At 36.1% G+C, this 15576-nt stretch overlaps 1 pseudogene; it reads left to right on the forward strand.

Moving 5' to 3' along the window:
* Positions 1-8444: 8444 nt before the first annotated feature.
* Positions 8445-15576, forward strand: part of LOC103605779 — a 13118-nt pseudogene continuing 5986 nt past the window's right edge.

The raw sequence follows: 15576 nt of genomic DNA on the forward strand, positions 1-15576 counted from the left end.
AGAGTGATCCTCCCTTTTATTTGCGAATAAATGTGACTTCCCTGATGCCTAAGGTACTGCATCTCCTTTATATTTCAATATAGACAAATCTGATGCCTTGTTGAGGAGAAATATCCATGGAGTTTATGGGGAGTGACTTTACTATGCTCAGCCACAGAGCCCTTTATCTCAATTTGTCCCTTCATTCAGGCTAATCCCAGTTACTGGGCCTGGGATAAACTTCCTTCTGATCATTAATCCCTTCATCTGCCATTGTAATTAATTCACACCCCTCCATAAAAGTCACGTCCCCCTTTTTCTATCCACTTTCAACTACCATTTTTTATTTCTGTGGTAACTGAGTGGTGCTTTGATTTTAAAGAGTAATTTTTCGCTCTAAGACTAAAATTCAGGCGTTCATGTTCAATCATAATGCCAGTGTGTTTGGATATGTTTATGTTGCCCTTTTGTTCCCTAAATTATTTATTCAAGATCTGACTATGTTAGAGTAGAAATTTGAAGTTTTCACAGTAAACTTCCCTAAGATTTAACTTCCAATGTAAAATAAATTAAAAAGGCAAGTCAGAAGTAAAACAAACAAATAAGGAGGATTGTCTTTTGCCAGAAATGAAATCTTTTCCCTGAGTGCTTTGTTAGCTATTATTCAGTTTTATAAGAAAGAAACCATCAAATCATAACTTATTGAAACATACATAAATTGATTAATGCAAGCATTGAAAAACAGTATGTGGTCAACTGTGCTTGGTAGATCAGAAAGGTAGCCAGTATGTGTTTAACTCGCAGGCTGGTTGACTTAGAAATCTAATTTTCCTGTGTTGATAGACACAAAACACTGAGAATTTCCCACTGGGCCTCTCGGTTCCTCCCCACTTCCTACTGCAGATGACCATAGCCACAAACTGTCCTCATCCACCCCTCTTGATAAAAATGCAAACTGCCAAAACAATGGCGAGCAATTCCTCCCTCCTTTGTAAACCAGAACTGTCCTTGACCAACTGTTCCTTAAAATGCTGAACTTCAGCTGTCACCTCCTTGTAAAGCCCTATTAAAAAATCTGTCCTCCATCACTAAGTTAGGACCCTCCTTCAGTGCCTTCTCTTGTCCAGCATTTTAAGTAGAGGCTGATGCTAAGAAAGCTCTGGTTGATATTCTTGCACAGCCAAAATGTTAAGTGTATCTGCATATTAAGTGGAAGAGGAAATGTGCAAAAGAGACACATCCAACTAATCAAGTTAGGGAGATTGATACATGAAATCACAATGCAGTATTTTTTTTTTATCTTCAGAATATAACCATCAAATGGACCAGAATATGCATGTCAATGGAATAATTATGTCTTTTCTTCCAAAAGTAAGCTTTACAGGAGCCAAGTCACAATCAGATGGTCAATTTATTAATTTTCAATAAGAAGTAGCTGACATTTGGACCAGACTGCTGGAAGTACATATTGCCAGGGATTTTTCTTCTGTACAGAGGCAGAGCTACATGGAAAATCAATTATTAATCATAAGGTTGTTTGGTGGTCATGGACTCAGAAAATAAAATGAGTTAGTGAGAGTGTCTGATGCATCCATGGACTCTAGAGCTTCAGGAATTCTCACAGTTCACTGGCTGGATGCAGTTTCCCAAATTTGCTTTGGAGTATCCTTTTGAAGTGTCTCTAAGTCTGCCTTTTCTTATTAAACTTTTGTTCCTTTAGAAATGTGAAACCATTTAATGAGTAGTGGTCCCTTTGGTTTAAAAGCAATTCTATTGCTTTAAGGTAACTGATTCATTATATGTCGATTTCATAGTGTTAACTCTCAGAAGGCAATCTTATTTCTTTATTTCCAGGTTCTTGAGGGACACTACACTGTAGCTTCCAAGAACAGACAACACTATATTTTTAGCACCAATTGTAGTGGGACAAAAACCAGGTTAGGAGTCAAGAGAGTTGAGTTTTGGTTTAATCTTTGACACTTAACTAGTTTTGTGACCTTGGGCAAGACATATAATTGCCTTCACTTAAAAATAAAGAAAATAATACCTGTACCATCTACCTCGAAGGGTTGTAGCCAGGACCAAAGTATACTATATATCAATGTACTTTTATATATTTATCCTTTTTTCCCACTACTAAATATTTAATAACCATCTACTGTATTCCAGGCTCTGATAGTAGTGAGAAAAATACAGACAAAAATACCTGCCCACACAGAGTCTAGAGTCCAGGTTGATGATAGGTAAGTGAGCAAAACAAAAAAAGAAGGAAAGAAGAATAGGAGACATCAAGTGGAGATGGGGGATTGCAATTTAAAGTGGGTGACAAGAAACGGCCACCTGAGAAGAAGCTTTTTGAGTAAAGAAGTGAAGAAAGTGAGAGAGATGGAAAAATGAATATCTATTGTTGGAAAAGCTGATGAGGCACAGCCAACAGCAAAGCACCTGCAAGAAAAAGCAAGAAAGACAAAGAGGCTGAGAAGGAGGGAGACCGACAGGAGAGGGGTCAGAGATGTGGTGGGCACTGATGCTGATGTGGGTGAGAATAAATGAATGACAGCAAGGACAAGATTAGGGAGACCTGATAGGAGGAGTTTGCCATGATTCAGGTGATAGATAGTGGTTGCTTCACCTTGGGCAGTGGCAAAGGAAATTAGTGTTTTTAGAATATATCTGGATATATTCTGAAAATAGAAGAAACAGACTTTCACCATGAGAAGAGAATTAGGGAAAAAATTAGAGAAAGAAAGATCTACAAAAAAACCAAAGATCTAGAGCCTAACTGAATAGAAAACTGTGAGTGGAGCAGGTTTTAGAAAGAAAAGTAGAAATTTTAGTTCATTTTGGAGCATGTTAATTTTGAGATTCCTTTCTGACATTCAAATGGAATATTGAATGGTACTGGAAGTTCAGAAGTACAGGATTTAAATATAAATTTGGCGATTTTCAGCATTTAAAGTGGAGAGTTAAAGCCATGAGAATCAATGAGATCACATAGGAAGTACATGTAACAGGAAATGAGGAAGTCCAAGGACCATGAGCTGGGACACTCTAAAATACAGCATAGGGTTTGAGCGAGATGGTGGACCAGGCACATACATCAGAGAAGGAGTGGCCAGGCACACAAGAGAAGAACAGCTCAAGGATGATATCCCAGAAGCCTAGTGAAGAAAGTGTATCAAAGATGAGGGAGTGATCATCTGTGTCCAATGCTGATTATGGATCTATTAAGATGAATACTCAGGGCCGGCCCGGTGGCGCACTGCACTGCTACAGTACGCCGCTTGGGAGCGCGGCGGCTCTCCTGCCGAGGGTTCGGATCCCACATACAGACCAGCTGCTCACTGGCTGAGCGAGGTGCGGGCGCAACACCAAGGGTTGCGATCCGTTGCTGGTCATGAAAAAAGACAAAAAGGAAAAAAAAAAAAAAGATGAATACTCAGACATGGCCATCATTTTTAGTGAAGTGGAAGTCACCACTGTTCATGATAAAGGCAGTACTGGTAAAATGATTGGGGGAAAAACGGCTGGATTTTATAGTTGGTTCAAGAAAAAAAATGAAAAGAAATTGTAGGTAGAAAAGATATGCAGAAGAGACAAGGGGAAAAATGACACAATACATGTTCTGTATTTTTGTTTAGTTTTTAATGAGATAAACATTATAACTGTGTGCCAATGGGAATGATTTAGACAAGAAAAAGAGAGAGAGGAAATTACTACAACATTTTTAAGAACATGATAGGCCTAATTATGTCTGCTTATTTATTAATATATAATCAGAAATTACTTAAAATCTGGAATACAATATATTTATATTGCTATTGTTTTGGCTTGTGCTGGTGTCTGTTTTCCTTAACAGGCTATAGAATAAATCAAATATAAACCATAAGCCTGTATGATGTACTTGGAATTAGAGCCGTCTTTTCCTCAATTTCCTTTCCATATGTTCCTATGATTTCCTTCTGTCACTGAGGACACAATTTAAAAGGAACTTTTTTTGAAAGGTCTCACTCAAGTTACATCACTCTAAACTTCTAATCAACAACCCTGTGGAAAGTAGAATTGCAAAGATATCCCTGGAAGACTCCTTTCTGGTTACTCAACCAGGTACTGCTTGGGGGAGACTCTGCAGATGGAATTGAGGTTACTTATCAACTGATCTTAAAATAGGCAGTTTACCCTGGATTATACAGGTGGGCCCAATCTAATCATATGTGCCATTAAGAGGAGAGAAATTTCTCTGCTTGGAGGGGAAAAAGACAAAGGAGAAGGGGATTCAGGAAGATTCTATACTCGAAAAGGACATGATCCCTGTTGCTGCCTTTGAAAATGGAGGAAGTGGCCACAGACAAGGAATACAGCAGCCTCTAGAAGTTAGAAGTACCCCCACACAACAGCTACCAAGGAAAGGGGATGTCAGTCATCAACTGCAAGGAACTAAATTCCACCCATAACCTGAATGAGCTAAAAAGCAGATTTATCCCTAGAACCTTCAGAAGGGCCAACGCCTTGACATTGGTCACATGAACCCAGTGCTGAAAGCCAGCTGAGACTGCACTTCTGACCCACAGAACTGTGAAATAATAAATATGTGCACTGTTGCAAGCCACTAAATTTGTGGTAATTCATTACTCAGCAGTAGAAAACTAATATAAACCCTTTTTTCCAAATGTTGCTCACTGGCACTAGAAAATAGCCAATGTTGTAAAAGTGGAATGAGGGGTAATGAAATTAGATTCAGGAAGTAAGCTGATATGCCGTTCCACTATTAGTACAACTGAGGGAATAATCATGATCGTATTTATAATCATAGCACTCATGAAGCTTAAATGTACATTTAACTTAAAATCATGACTTACATTTGTTGTAAAGAGGATTACACTCTGGCCTACAAATATTTAAAATATATTAACGATGCAGCCTAAATATACTAAATGCAAGTGTAAGAGTTAAAGAAGATCATTACCTGTTTAGTTACATACCCCACTCCTAAATTAGACAGCCACAAGTGCCTAATGTTCAGTTGAAAGCAATATATGATGGGTGGTTTTGTTTTAGTAACACACAATATGATGTGCTTGGTACTAAACTTAGTACAATAATAATGAGGTGCATTAATATAGGACAGCCACATAATCAACCAATAGTATGTGTAACTTCAGGCTGTACCATCTTAGCCACTGTAGAACAGCATAATTAACATTTAACCTACATTAACAGGCAAATAATGTGGTTAACATTTTAACATAGACAAAATTGGCTGGTAATTGGTCGAAAAGATTATTACAGTAATGAATTGAAGAGTATACTGGAAAATAATCTCCATCAATTATGCTGGACAATGTCTTGGTAATTTATTCTGGGTCTATATTTTCACCTTTTGATTTACACAGTTATTTAATATCATTGTTTCATTAAATAAAACTAATTCAAGTACCTCATAAGAAGAAAGACATCATTATATAAGTACATACTCTAGAAACCAAATATGTATATTGAGGTTCAAAGATAATTATGTCAGTTGCTAACTGAAAACAACAAATTAACTAGGAATTTTTTTTTTGCATGTGCATCAATCCAGTGAACATGTTATCAAGATTATTTGTTTAAATACTAAATAAACTGTTTCTCCTTCCAAAATGGCCACTAATTATCTTCATCTTTTGGTATTTATGTCCTCATGTAATCTCCTCCCACACTGAATAGAGCTGACTTCTGTGCCCAGTACAATAATGCAGAGTGAGAGCGTGTAACTTCCAAGGCTGTGGTAAATGACACTGCCATTTCTACCTGCTCTTGGGTTGCTCCAGGAGAAGCCAGATGCCAAATTGTGAGGACACACAAATAGCTCTGTAGAAAGATCCAATAAAGGAGAAACTGAGGCCACCCGCCAACATCAACTTGTCAGTGATGTGAGTCAACCACCTTGGACACAGGTCCTCCACTCAGTCAAGCCAGTTTATATGACCATAGCCCTGACTGACATCTTGACTAAAACCTCATACAAGATTTCATGGGTTTTTTGGGAGGAGGGTTTTCTCAAGCTAGAACACCAAATTTTGACACACATAAAATGTGAGGGATAATGAATGTTCATTGTTGTGTTGAGCCTGTAATATTTGAGGTAATTTATCATGCTTCAATAGATAACAAATACAATGTCTCTCAACAATAGTTGACCATAATGCTCTTGATGTTACCTTAATAAATAAGGAATAATACCAAAAAGAAATAGCAGGTTAGTAGGGAAAGCATTTAAAAAAAAAAAACTTTTATTATGACCATTTTCAAATGTACACAAAATTAAAGAAAATTTTAAAATGAGATGCTAAGAACCTATCACTCAGCTTTAACAATCATCTAGTCTCTTGCTGATCTATCCACACCCCATAGCACTTATTGATCTTATTTCTTTTATCCCTTGTCTTAGTCCATTTATGTTGCTATAACAAAAATACTTTATGTTGGGTGGCTTATAAACAGCAGAAATTCATATCTCTCAGTTCTGAAGGCTGGGAAGTCCAAGATCAAGGCACTAGCCAAGTTGAAGTACGGTGAGGGCCTGCTGTTTGGTTCATAAATGGTATCTTTTCACCATGTCTTCTCCTGGCAGAAGGGGACTAGAGAGCTTTCTTGGGCCTCTTTTATAAGGACACTAATCCCATTCATGAGGTGTCTGCCCTCATGACCCAATCACCTCTCAAAGGTTCCATCTCTTAATACCATTACTGTGGGGGTTAGGGCTTCAACATATAAATTTGGGGGGACACAAATATTTAGTCTAGTTTATCCCCCCAGTTTTTCTCTTGTGTATTAATTCAAAGCAAGGTCCCTATATCATACTATATTTTAAGAAAGAATATTTTTGGTATATGAAGGAAACTGTTCCATTTACCTGGATCTTTACAGAGTTGGCTCTTTCTTGTCATTTCAATTTTAATTCAAAGATGATTCTTCTCATCATCTTCTCACGAGGACATCTCTGACCATTCGAGGAGGGTTACTATATACCACCCTCCTCTATAAAGGTCATTTTTATATTCTTCTTGGCATTTACAGCTCTTGATCTCTTATTAATTTTTTATTAGGTGTCTCCTCACCCTAGAAAATCAGCTCAAGAACAGGATGGTATTCTGGTTTACCACTAAATGCCAACTCATATAACCTGGAACCTGACACACAGTAGGAGCTTAATTAAAACAGAACAAAACAAAACTTAAGAGCATTTCATTTTCTTCATTTTGTTCAGCATTAATGGTTTGCAGACTCTTATTGACCCAGGTGTTTGCTTTGTCCTTTCCACTTCCTTTGCCTGATGCTCAGTCCCTTTCTTTCTTCAGCTAACTCTGCCTCATTATCAGATGCTATCACCATTGAAAAGTCCTTACAAAGGATTAAGGACACTGCTTCATTTTTATTTTAATTGCAAATTATATTGAGCACTTAACATATTGCTCTGAAACTGTCTTTCTTGTCAACTGAGTTCCTAAAAGGTAAAATGTTGTCAGATTATTCTTTAGATCTTATACCCATTGGTGTGTATCCCTCCAGCATCTGGTTGGGCACCTTATCAATGTTAAATATACAGACAAGTGGACTCATGAGTGGAATCAGTGTTCAATCTGTTGTACGTCTTTTTTAAGATAAAAGAAAAGATTAGAGCCAGGACATAGAACATTCTTTAACATTTGAAACACGTTTTGTAACTTACTAAATGTAATAGAGCATATGATGAAAGATAAGAAAATACTCCAACTCATGGGTAAGACACAGTTGGCCTAAGCCAGCAGACAAGACCTGTCATAGCTTCATGTAAAGACAACAAATGCAGTCCTCTCTCTTTCTTACATGACTCAACTTGTTTTCAAGATACTTGCTCTGGACTGAATTGCGTCCCCTCAAAATTCTTATGTGAAGCCTAACCCCCAATATGACTATATCTGGAGATAAGATCTTTAGGAAGTAATTAAGATTAAATGATATCATAAAGGCAGGGCCCTCATCCAGTAGGAGTGGGGCTTTATGAGAAGATGAAGATCTGTGTGTATGTTTCTGTGTGTGTGTCTGTCTGTCTGTCTATCTGTCTGTCTCTGTTTCTCTCTCTTTGCCATGTGAGGATACAAAGAAAAGAGGACCATCTGCAAACCAAAAAGACAGTTCTAACCGGAAACTGAACATGCTGGTAACCTGATGTTGGACTTCCAACCTTCAGAAATGTGAGAAAATAAATTCTTGTTGCTTAAGCCGCCTAGTCTATGATATGATATGACACGGTAGCCTGAGAAGACTAAGGCAGCACTTTAAAGGCAACCACTGTTTGAGGAGCATAGTGAGGGGCCTTGTGGAATACATCAAGATATATGGTAAAATAGTTGGCATCATAAAGACACTTACAAGGGGAGACATGATGACTACACCACTAAGAATAATGTGTGTGTGGGAGGGGGTGTCGGGGATCAACAAAAATGATTCAACAAAAGCGGGTAAACAGAAAGCCAGGAAAAACGTTCATCAAGAGTGTGACACCATTAGAGCCGGCAAGAGGAGCATCTTCCAGCTTTCTGACTCCCAGGAGCCTCCTGGTGCTCCTTAAGAAGCAGGAAAAAGGTACTCAGGTGCCATATGATAGAAAAGATGTTCAGGAAGACACATACATTTATGTCCATGTATGTAACTGTCCAGCTACAAAGGAATAATTCTCTCTGCAATGATTATGGACTATTTCATTTTTAAAAATCAACTCTTGAAATTGCAACCAGAGCAGACGGTCTGTTTTTGTTTTACAGTGACCTCACACTGTGCTTTCAATCCAGGTGTTGAGAGAACAGAGCTGACAAATCCTACACTTTCGAGACTTTAATGATGCCCAGAGCTTTCATTTTCTTTTACACACTGACAATGGAAAACATGGTCTCCTTATGTACAACATAAAACCTAATTAAGTATCCAGCTGTTCCTTCCCTGGTGATTCCTGCTGCTTCTATCTGAGGTACAGTAATGTCAAATTTTCATGAAAAGGGATAGAAAACATACTGTATAATTGTACCATACTAGAATACCCATAGTGTATTTGCCGTTTTCTTTGTGCCTGTCATTGTATATCAAACACAAGCACGGAGGCTTTATTTCCCAGTGGCCTAAACCTAGAAGATAATGCATATTCTTAATATCCAGTGATTTCAACATTGTTCTCTCTTGCAATATTCCAAGAATATGCTTTCTTTGTTCTCTTTTATTCTTTTCTGTCTCGAACTACAAATGCATCCATTTTTGATAAATACATAACAAAAGGAAATAGAAATATATTTATAATTATTTTACGACTTTTCTTAATCAGAATATGCATGCTTACTTGTGTTGCTTTAGGTGCTAAGCTAGATTATAATAGTCAATATTACATTTTTCCAGCACTGTCATATGTAATTTAGAAGAGCCAGTATCTATAAAATGTTAGTATTCTCTTAGGTAAAACAAAGCCTTGAGAACTATTTAAAAGTTTGAGGAAATTACTTTTCATTATATGACGTGTTGCTGCTTCACCAGCCACAAAATGTCACTTCCCTAGTTCCCATCGGCCACTGGACTTTGAATGTCTGTGGGCAAGCTCAAAGACCCACTGGCAGTAAAATAAATTATACTTAATGGGTCAAATACTGTAGGGTTTAAAGGGTATGAAAAATATAACTAAGTAAAAGGCTGTTTCAAGAAAATTAAAATCTATAGTTAAGATCCGGGCATCTTAGATATGGTAGATTCCCTTGTGACTGAAGAAAAGGCCAAATATGTAATGAATTCACCTCTGCTCTAATCAGTATCCTCAAAGTGGGAAGTTTGGGGAATTAACCTCTTGTACACTGGTGCTGAAGCGATGGGGTCAGTAAACTTGCTCTGTTAAGGACCAGAATATAAATATTTTAGGATTTGTGAGCCATATGGTTATAGTATGAAAGTAGCCGTAGACAATATGTAAAGTAATCAATGGTTGTGTTCCAACATTTTATTTTGAATACACAAAATTTGAATTTTATATAATTTTCATGTTACAAAATAACGTGTGTGTGTGTGTGTGTGTGTGTGTGTGTGTGGAACATTAAAAAATGTAAAGACCATGCTTATTGTGTGTGTGTGTGTGTGTGTGTGTGTGTGTGGAACATTAAAAAATGTAAAGACCATGCTTAACTTGACATCGGTCCAATTTGGCCCATACACCATGGTTTGCTGTTCTCAGCTCTATAATTGACAATACCTGAGTGTGTGTGTGTGTGTGTGTGTGTGTGTGTGTGGAACATTAAAAAATGTAAAGACCATGCTTAACTTGACATTGGTCCAATTTGGCCCATACACCATGGTTTGCTGTTCTCAGCTCTATAATTGACAATACCTGAGAATCAAAGCTGACATTTTTTTTCAGCCTATATATTTTTGGAATCACCAAAATTGTTAGCTATTGATCTTATATCAAGCTTTTACTAGCTTCCGTATGGAATGCATTCCTAGAGCTGGATATAAGTGGTATTATGATTAGTAACTAGTCTGATATAACCTGGAACTTTCTGGTCAACACCTGATAGAGATGATTTAAAAACAAAAGCTAGCCAACGAAAAGGACTTAAATGAACTGGAACATATGGTTCATATAAACAGGAACAACTCGAACCGGTTCTTTTGGTTAATCTATGTCTTATGTCATACATAAAATAGATTTTTAATATATTTTTGAAAATGGTGATTTGTCTTATATTCGAATTTTACCTTATTTTTCCAGAGAACACAACAGCACAAATTGGCAATGAATATTAATTTTTAAAATACAGCCATGAACTCCTAAGATTATTAAAGAATTGGAATCACTTACCTAATTGAGAAACAAAGGACCAAGTCACGTGGAATCAATCAGCAATCACAATTTCCAAATCCATGTTAGAAGACATGAAAGAAAAGGAAACAAAATAATTCGGTAAGATATTTTCTTCAGAAAAGTGACTTTACACAGTCATATTACTAATTCTATTGCTAAGAAACCACCAGTGTTTGGAAACCCAACACTTTTATTATTCTTTTATTATTCTCATTACCACTTATTACAAAGAAATGATTTTAGAAATACCTGATAAAAACATGTGCAGCACTTGCATTATATCTAATATGAATTGAGCAATCTTACTACTTAGATAGCAAGCAACATAGGACAGTTTTGAAAATGACTTGAATGAAATCTTTATCTGAATATCAGCAGGCAAAGGGCCAGGGTGGAAATTACACAATGAGAAGGAAATTGAACAATTCAGATATGTTTATGGAAAGCTTGCAACTTGGGGGCATCTCATTTGCCATCAAATAAAGCTGTTATTCATGATGTGCAGCAACAATAAAAAGTAGCTGTCTGGTCTAAAAATTTTGCCAGCAGTGCAAATTCAGGCAAATAAGCAGTTTTCAAATAAATGCATTGAAGTGGAAAGAAAAAAAAAAAAACTATAAAATGTTTGCATGTTGTTTGCCTGCTTCACCAACTCCTTCTTTAATACATATTATGGTGCCTAAAGCCAGTAATTCATGAGAAGATCATTATTCCCTATAAATATATGTTTTAGTTCTATGAAAAGGCCATGATAATAATGGCTTCCTCTTGCATATCTAAAAATCTCATAGATTTTAAAAGGCTACCCAATGATACAAGAAAACTGAGCAATGACTTTTCTTTCATTTCAATGGATTTGCTATATTGACCAAGGTCATTTCTTGAATTTTGAGGCACAGTGATGTTACCCACTGATGCAAGTTTCACTACGATTTCCTGTTGAGCACATCAACACTGTTCATGCTTCAAAGTTATATTTTTGAGAAGGCTGAGATTCAGTACTTAAAATGTGCTTCCACATCAAGAACACAGTAAAAAGTACCCAGAACTTTCAAGCTCACCACACTTTTCTTTATTATCTGAGCATTTCAACATCTTTTTGGTTGAAATTATCTGCATAGACTAATTATCTGGATAATGGACTCATGCTCAAATTCTCTTTTCTCTTTTCATCACAGTCAACATTAACCAGGCTAACTGCAGATAATGTCTAACTCTAACTTAATCCTGAATGTGGCTCCATATGAACCACACCTATGTTACCAAAAAATAGTTAAGTTTTTTTGTTTTTTTATCTTTTGCCAAAAAATTAAAGAAAGAAATGCTATCTCCTTGTCCTTATCTCCTTAGCAATAAAGTATGTACATTACATTATAAATTACTAAGTAACCAAGGAAAAAATAATTTAAATAAAATGCTTTTTGTCTGAAAGCAGCTCAGTTATTCTTTCTACCACAGTACTCCCCTAATATGGAGAATTAAATAAGCATTTTGGGACGGTATCAGGATCTCACTTCTAAAGCTGTTTCTATTATTAGATATACAATTCCAAAATAAATAAATTTGTCAATACATGGGCTTTATTATTATAGTTTCATTTATAAGTAAAATATGGAATCAAACAGTTATTTAACCAATTTACTCAGAAAAGCAACAGTTCTGAAAAAAGGCATTCATCAGATACCTAATCCTAGTAATTTTCTTTCTTTTAATCCTTGTAATTTTCTTGACCTATACCTAAATATATTAGAATTTTTAAAATATTTATTATTTATTATAGATACTTAGTATTCGAAGCATGTTCAAATTGACATTTTAATTCAATAGCCGCATTCTGTGGTTCCTTAAAGATCTTTGTCTGCCTTTTTTTCTCTTTTTAAAAAGTCTAATCAATTTTTAAAAAATAATCACCACACCATTGCCTTATTGCTGGGTGTCAACCATGTCTGTGTGTTTTGCTTTCTTTAAAAATTTTTATTTTTAGAGTCATCTGTCAGAAAAACATGAGCTTAGCCTTCTCGACACTCATCTGTTCCTTTTCCAACCACTCTCTAGTGAGGTCATGGTGATCTTCTCTGAGATCTCATGAACAACCAGATGTGGGGGTCTGAGCAAAACAAGAAAGAGCAGATGTTATCTAAAAAAACAAAGTGCCCTTTCCACAAAAATATCCCAAATAATGAAAAATAGAAGAAACCCAATGTAAAAAACGCTGAGGTAAAATTCTTTCTCCAAATAAAAATTTATCTTAGTCACCCTGACCAAAATAAAATAAAAGCTCTAGCTTGGATTAAACATTTACAATAGGTTTGTGGTATCCCTTTTCTGATGCCTGTTTTTTAAAACTTAGCTTTAGAATTGGAAAAAAATACAATTTGTTTTACCCAAGCATATTATTACTGACCACAGTTGTTTATTGGAAATACGAAAGTTCAGAAACATTTCAAGGATGCTGGAATTAAACTTCAACGGATACTTACAGATTTATTATTTAGTACAACAAATTTGATTATGTTGATTTGTAGAGGCAAGTTTGAAGGTTTTCTGCCAAGGAAATAGAAATTTGACTAATAAAATGATTTGGAATAAATGGCTTTTACTGATTATACATATGTTCAAAAAAACTGTGTCATTTCCTACTGAAAAGTAATTCAAAAGATTTTTTTCCTTAATTTTTGCAATGTGTTCTTAAAAGAAATGAATTCATTACTAAGATTAGTGAATGCCGATGTGATCCCAGAGTCAATTAGCTTTGTAGTATTCTTATTTAATGTTTTATGTGGGCCTAAAGCAATAGCATATATAGGTAGAGAATGTAATTTCTGAGTTAATTATTAGGTTCAAATAAGATAAAGTAATAATAAAGGAAACACAATGAATGTATAATGTTATCTCAAAACTAATGTTTTTTTGTTATGATAGCGTTTTTTGGAAAATACTGTGAAGTCAACTTAAGTTCAGGTGACATAATACATTCAACATAAAAATGAATTTTGAGGGATCAAACACACACTTTTGAACTTGAGAAGCCATTAAAAAAATAAGCTATTTTCCTTTTTGTCACAACCATGAAAAGAATTGGCTTCTGCATTCCTGGCTTAATATTCTTGGGACTAATCTTAGGAAAGAGATGTCATTTTTCTTAGAGCAAAGTTTTTCCTTCCAAAGAAGAAAGCCATGTACCTTCTAATTGTGCCTGCCCTAAGGGTGGAAAAAGGCAAACTGCTCATGTTTTAAAAGAAAAGAAAAGAAAAGATTTTTAAGACTCTCAAATTTATCTTTGTGACAGTGCCTCTTTAGAAATATTAGTTGATACTCTAATTGGTAGAAATTGGTGAAGTTCATTGAGAAAGTGAACAATTAATTTCTTCCTGATATAAAATAAGCCCCCTATATTATCTGAACCAAACAAAACTGTGAGGAAATTTCAACTCTTAGAGACTCTCTGCTCCTTTCCTTTATTCTCAAACTTGTGTTTTCAAGAATTTGTAGAGATGCAGAGATCACTTCATCCTGGAGACATACCAATCTCAACAAAAATGAAACTTGTCTATCCCTTTTTCTCCTCACAAAATTTTTCACATCCTTTGTTTCTGACCTTGGTAAAAGGCATCACTTATTCATTAACAATCACAAAATATGAAACATGCATTCATTCGCTATTACCTTTTTTGCAACAGCCTTCATGGACTGCCTACCTTGTGTCAGATACTGGTGTGGTACACCAAGCTTAGGGAGGGAAGACAGAGATCTTTCTCTGTCGTGGCTGTCCAAGGTTGTAGAGGAAATGCCCCCTTCTCCTCTTGTCAGCTACTGTCTGATGGAAGGCCGTCATTCATTTCTTCATGGAATATTGCTGAATTTCCTAATTGTTCAACATGCCAACAGTCTCCCCCAATCCTAGTCTATCCACCACACTGCTACTAGAAGCATTATATTTCAATTTTAAAGAAAAAAAAAGGAGAAAGAAGAGGAGAAAAGTGAAGAAGAGGAAGAGAAAAAAGGAAAAAAAACAAGAAAAAGGAAATAAGGAAGGTTGGAAAGGAAGGAGAAAGAGATACAAAAACAAGTAGCTGTTGACTTCCTATTGCTTATGGGATAAAATTCACAGTGTTTTGCTTAACCTAAGAGGCCCTTTTCACCAGGAATGCTTCTGTTCACTCACCATCCCATCTCTAAATCCATCACTTTGAGTCCATTCTTGACTTTCCAAGGCAGAGTCACTGGAACCTCCATGCTTTATATTCCATCCTCCTCTTAACAGGCTGTTAACAGAGCACCTCTTTTGTACTTAATGGTACCTTGCATATATCTCAATTATCACAAGTTCCACAATTTTTGTTTATGAGGTTGTTTTCCCATCAAACCACAAGGGCTTGATTACCTGAGTACAGTATTGGTTAGCACTTACGATGTGGCATTGTCTATCTTTGCTGACACACCTGTCTTCTATTGTAGTGTGAGCTCTTTAACGCCAAGGTTGCCTTATCTAACATATAGTTAGGCTCAGTTGCCATTCAATAAATGTTTGTAAATTATTTCCTTCGTTTCTTCCTTCTTCTTGGTGCCTACTTTGAATGAGAGAATGACCCAGCACTTAGTAGGCTTTACGTCTAATAATCATTCAACAAGTGACAGCTGTTACTTATGATCATATGTGCCCAAGTAGGAGGTGGGCCAGTTATGAGTGGGCTTGGGGTGTGTGGTAAAGCAGCCAACCTATGGGAGAGAATAGAGGT

Source organism: Galeopterus variegatus, unplaced genomic scaffold, assembly GCF_000696425.1.
Source record: "Galeopterus variegatus unplaced genomic scaffold, G_variegatus-3.0.2 Scaffold6076, whole genome shotgun sequence".
Taxonomy (NCBI): Eukaryota; Metazoa; Chordata; class Mammalia; order Dermoptera; family Cynocephalidae; genus Galeopterus; species Galeopterus variegatus.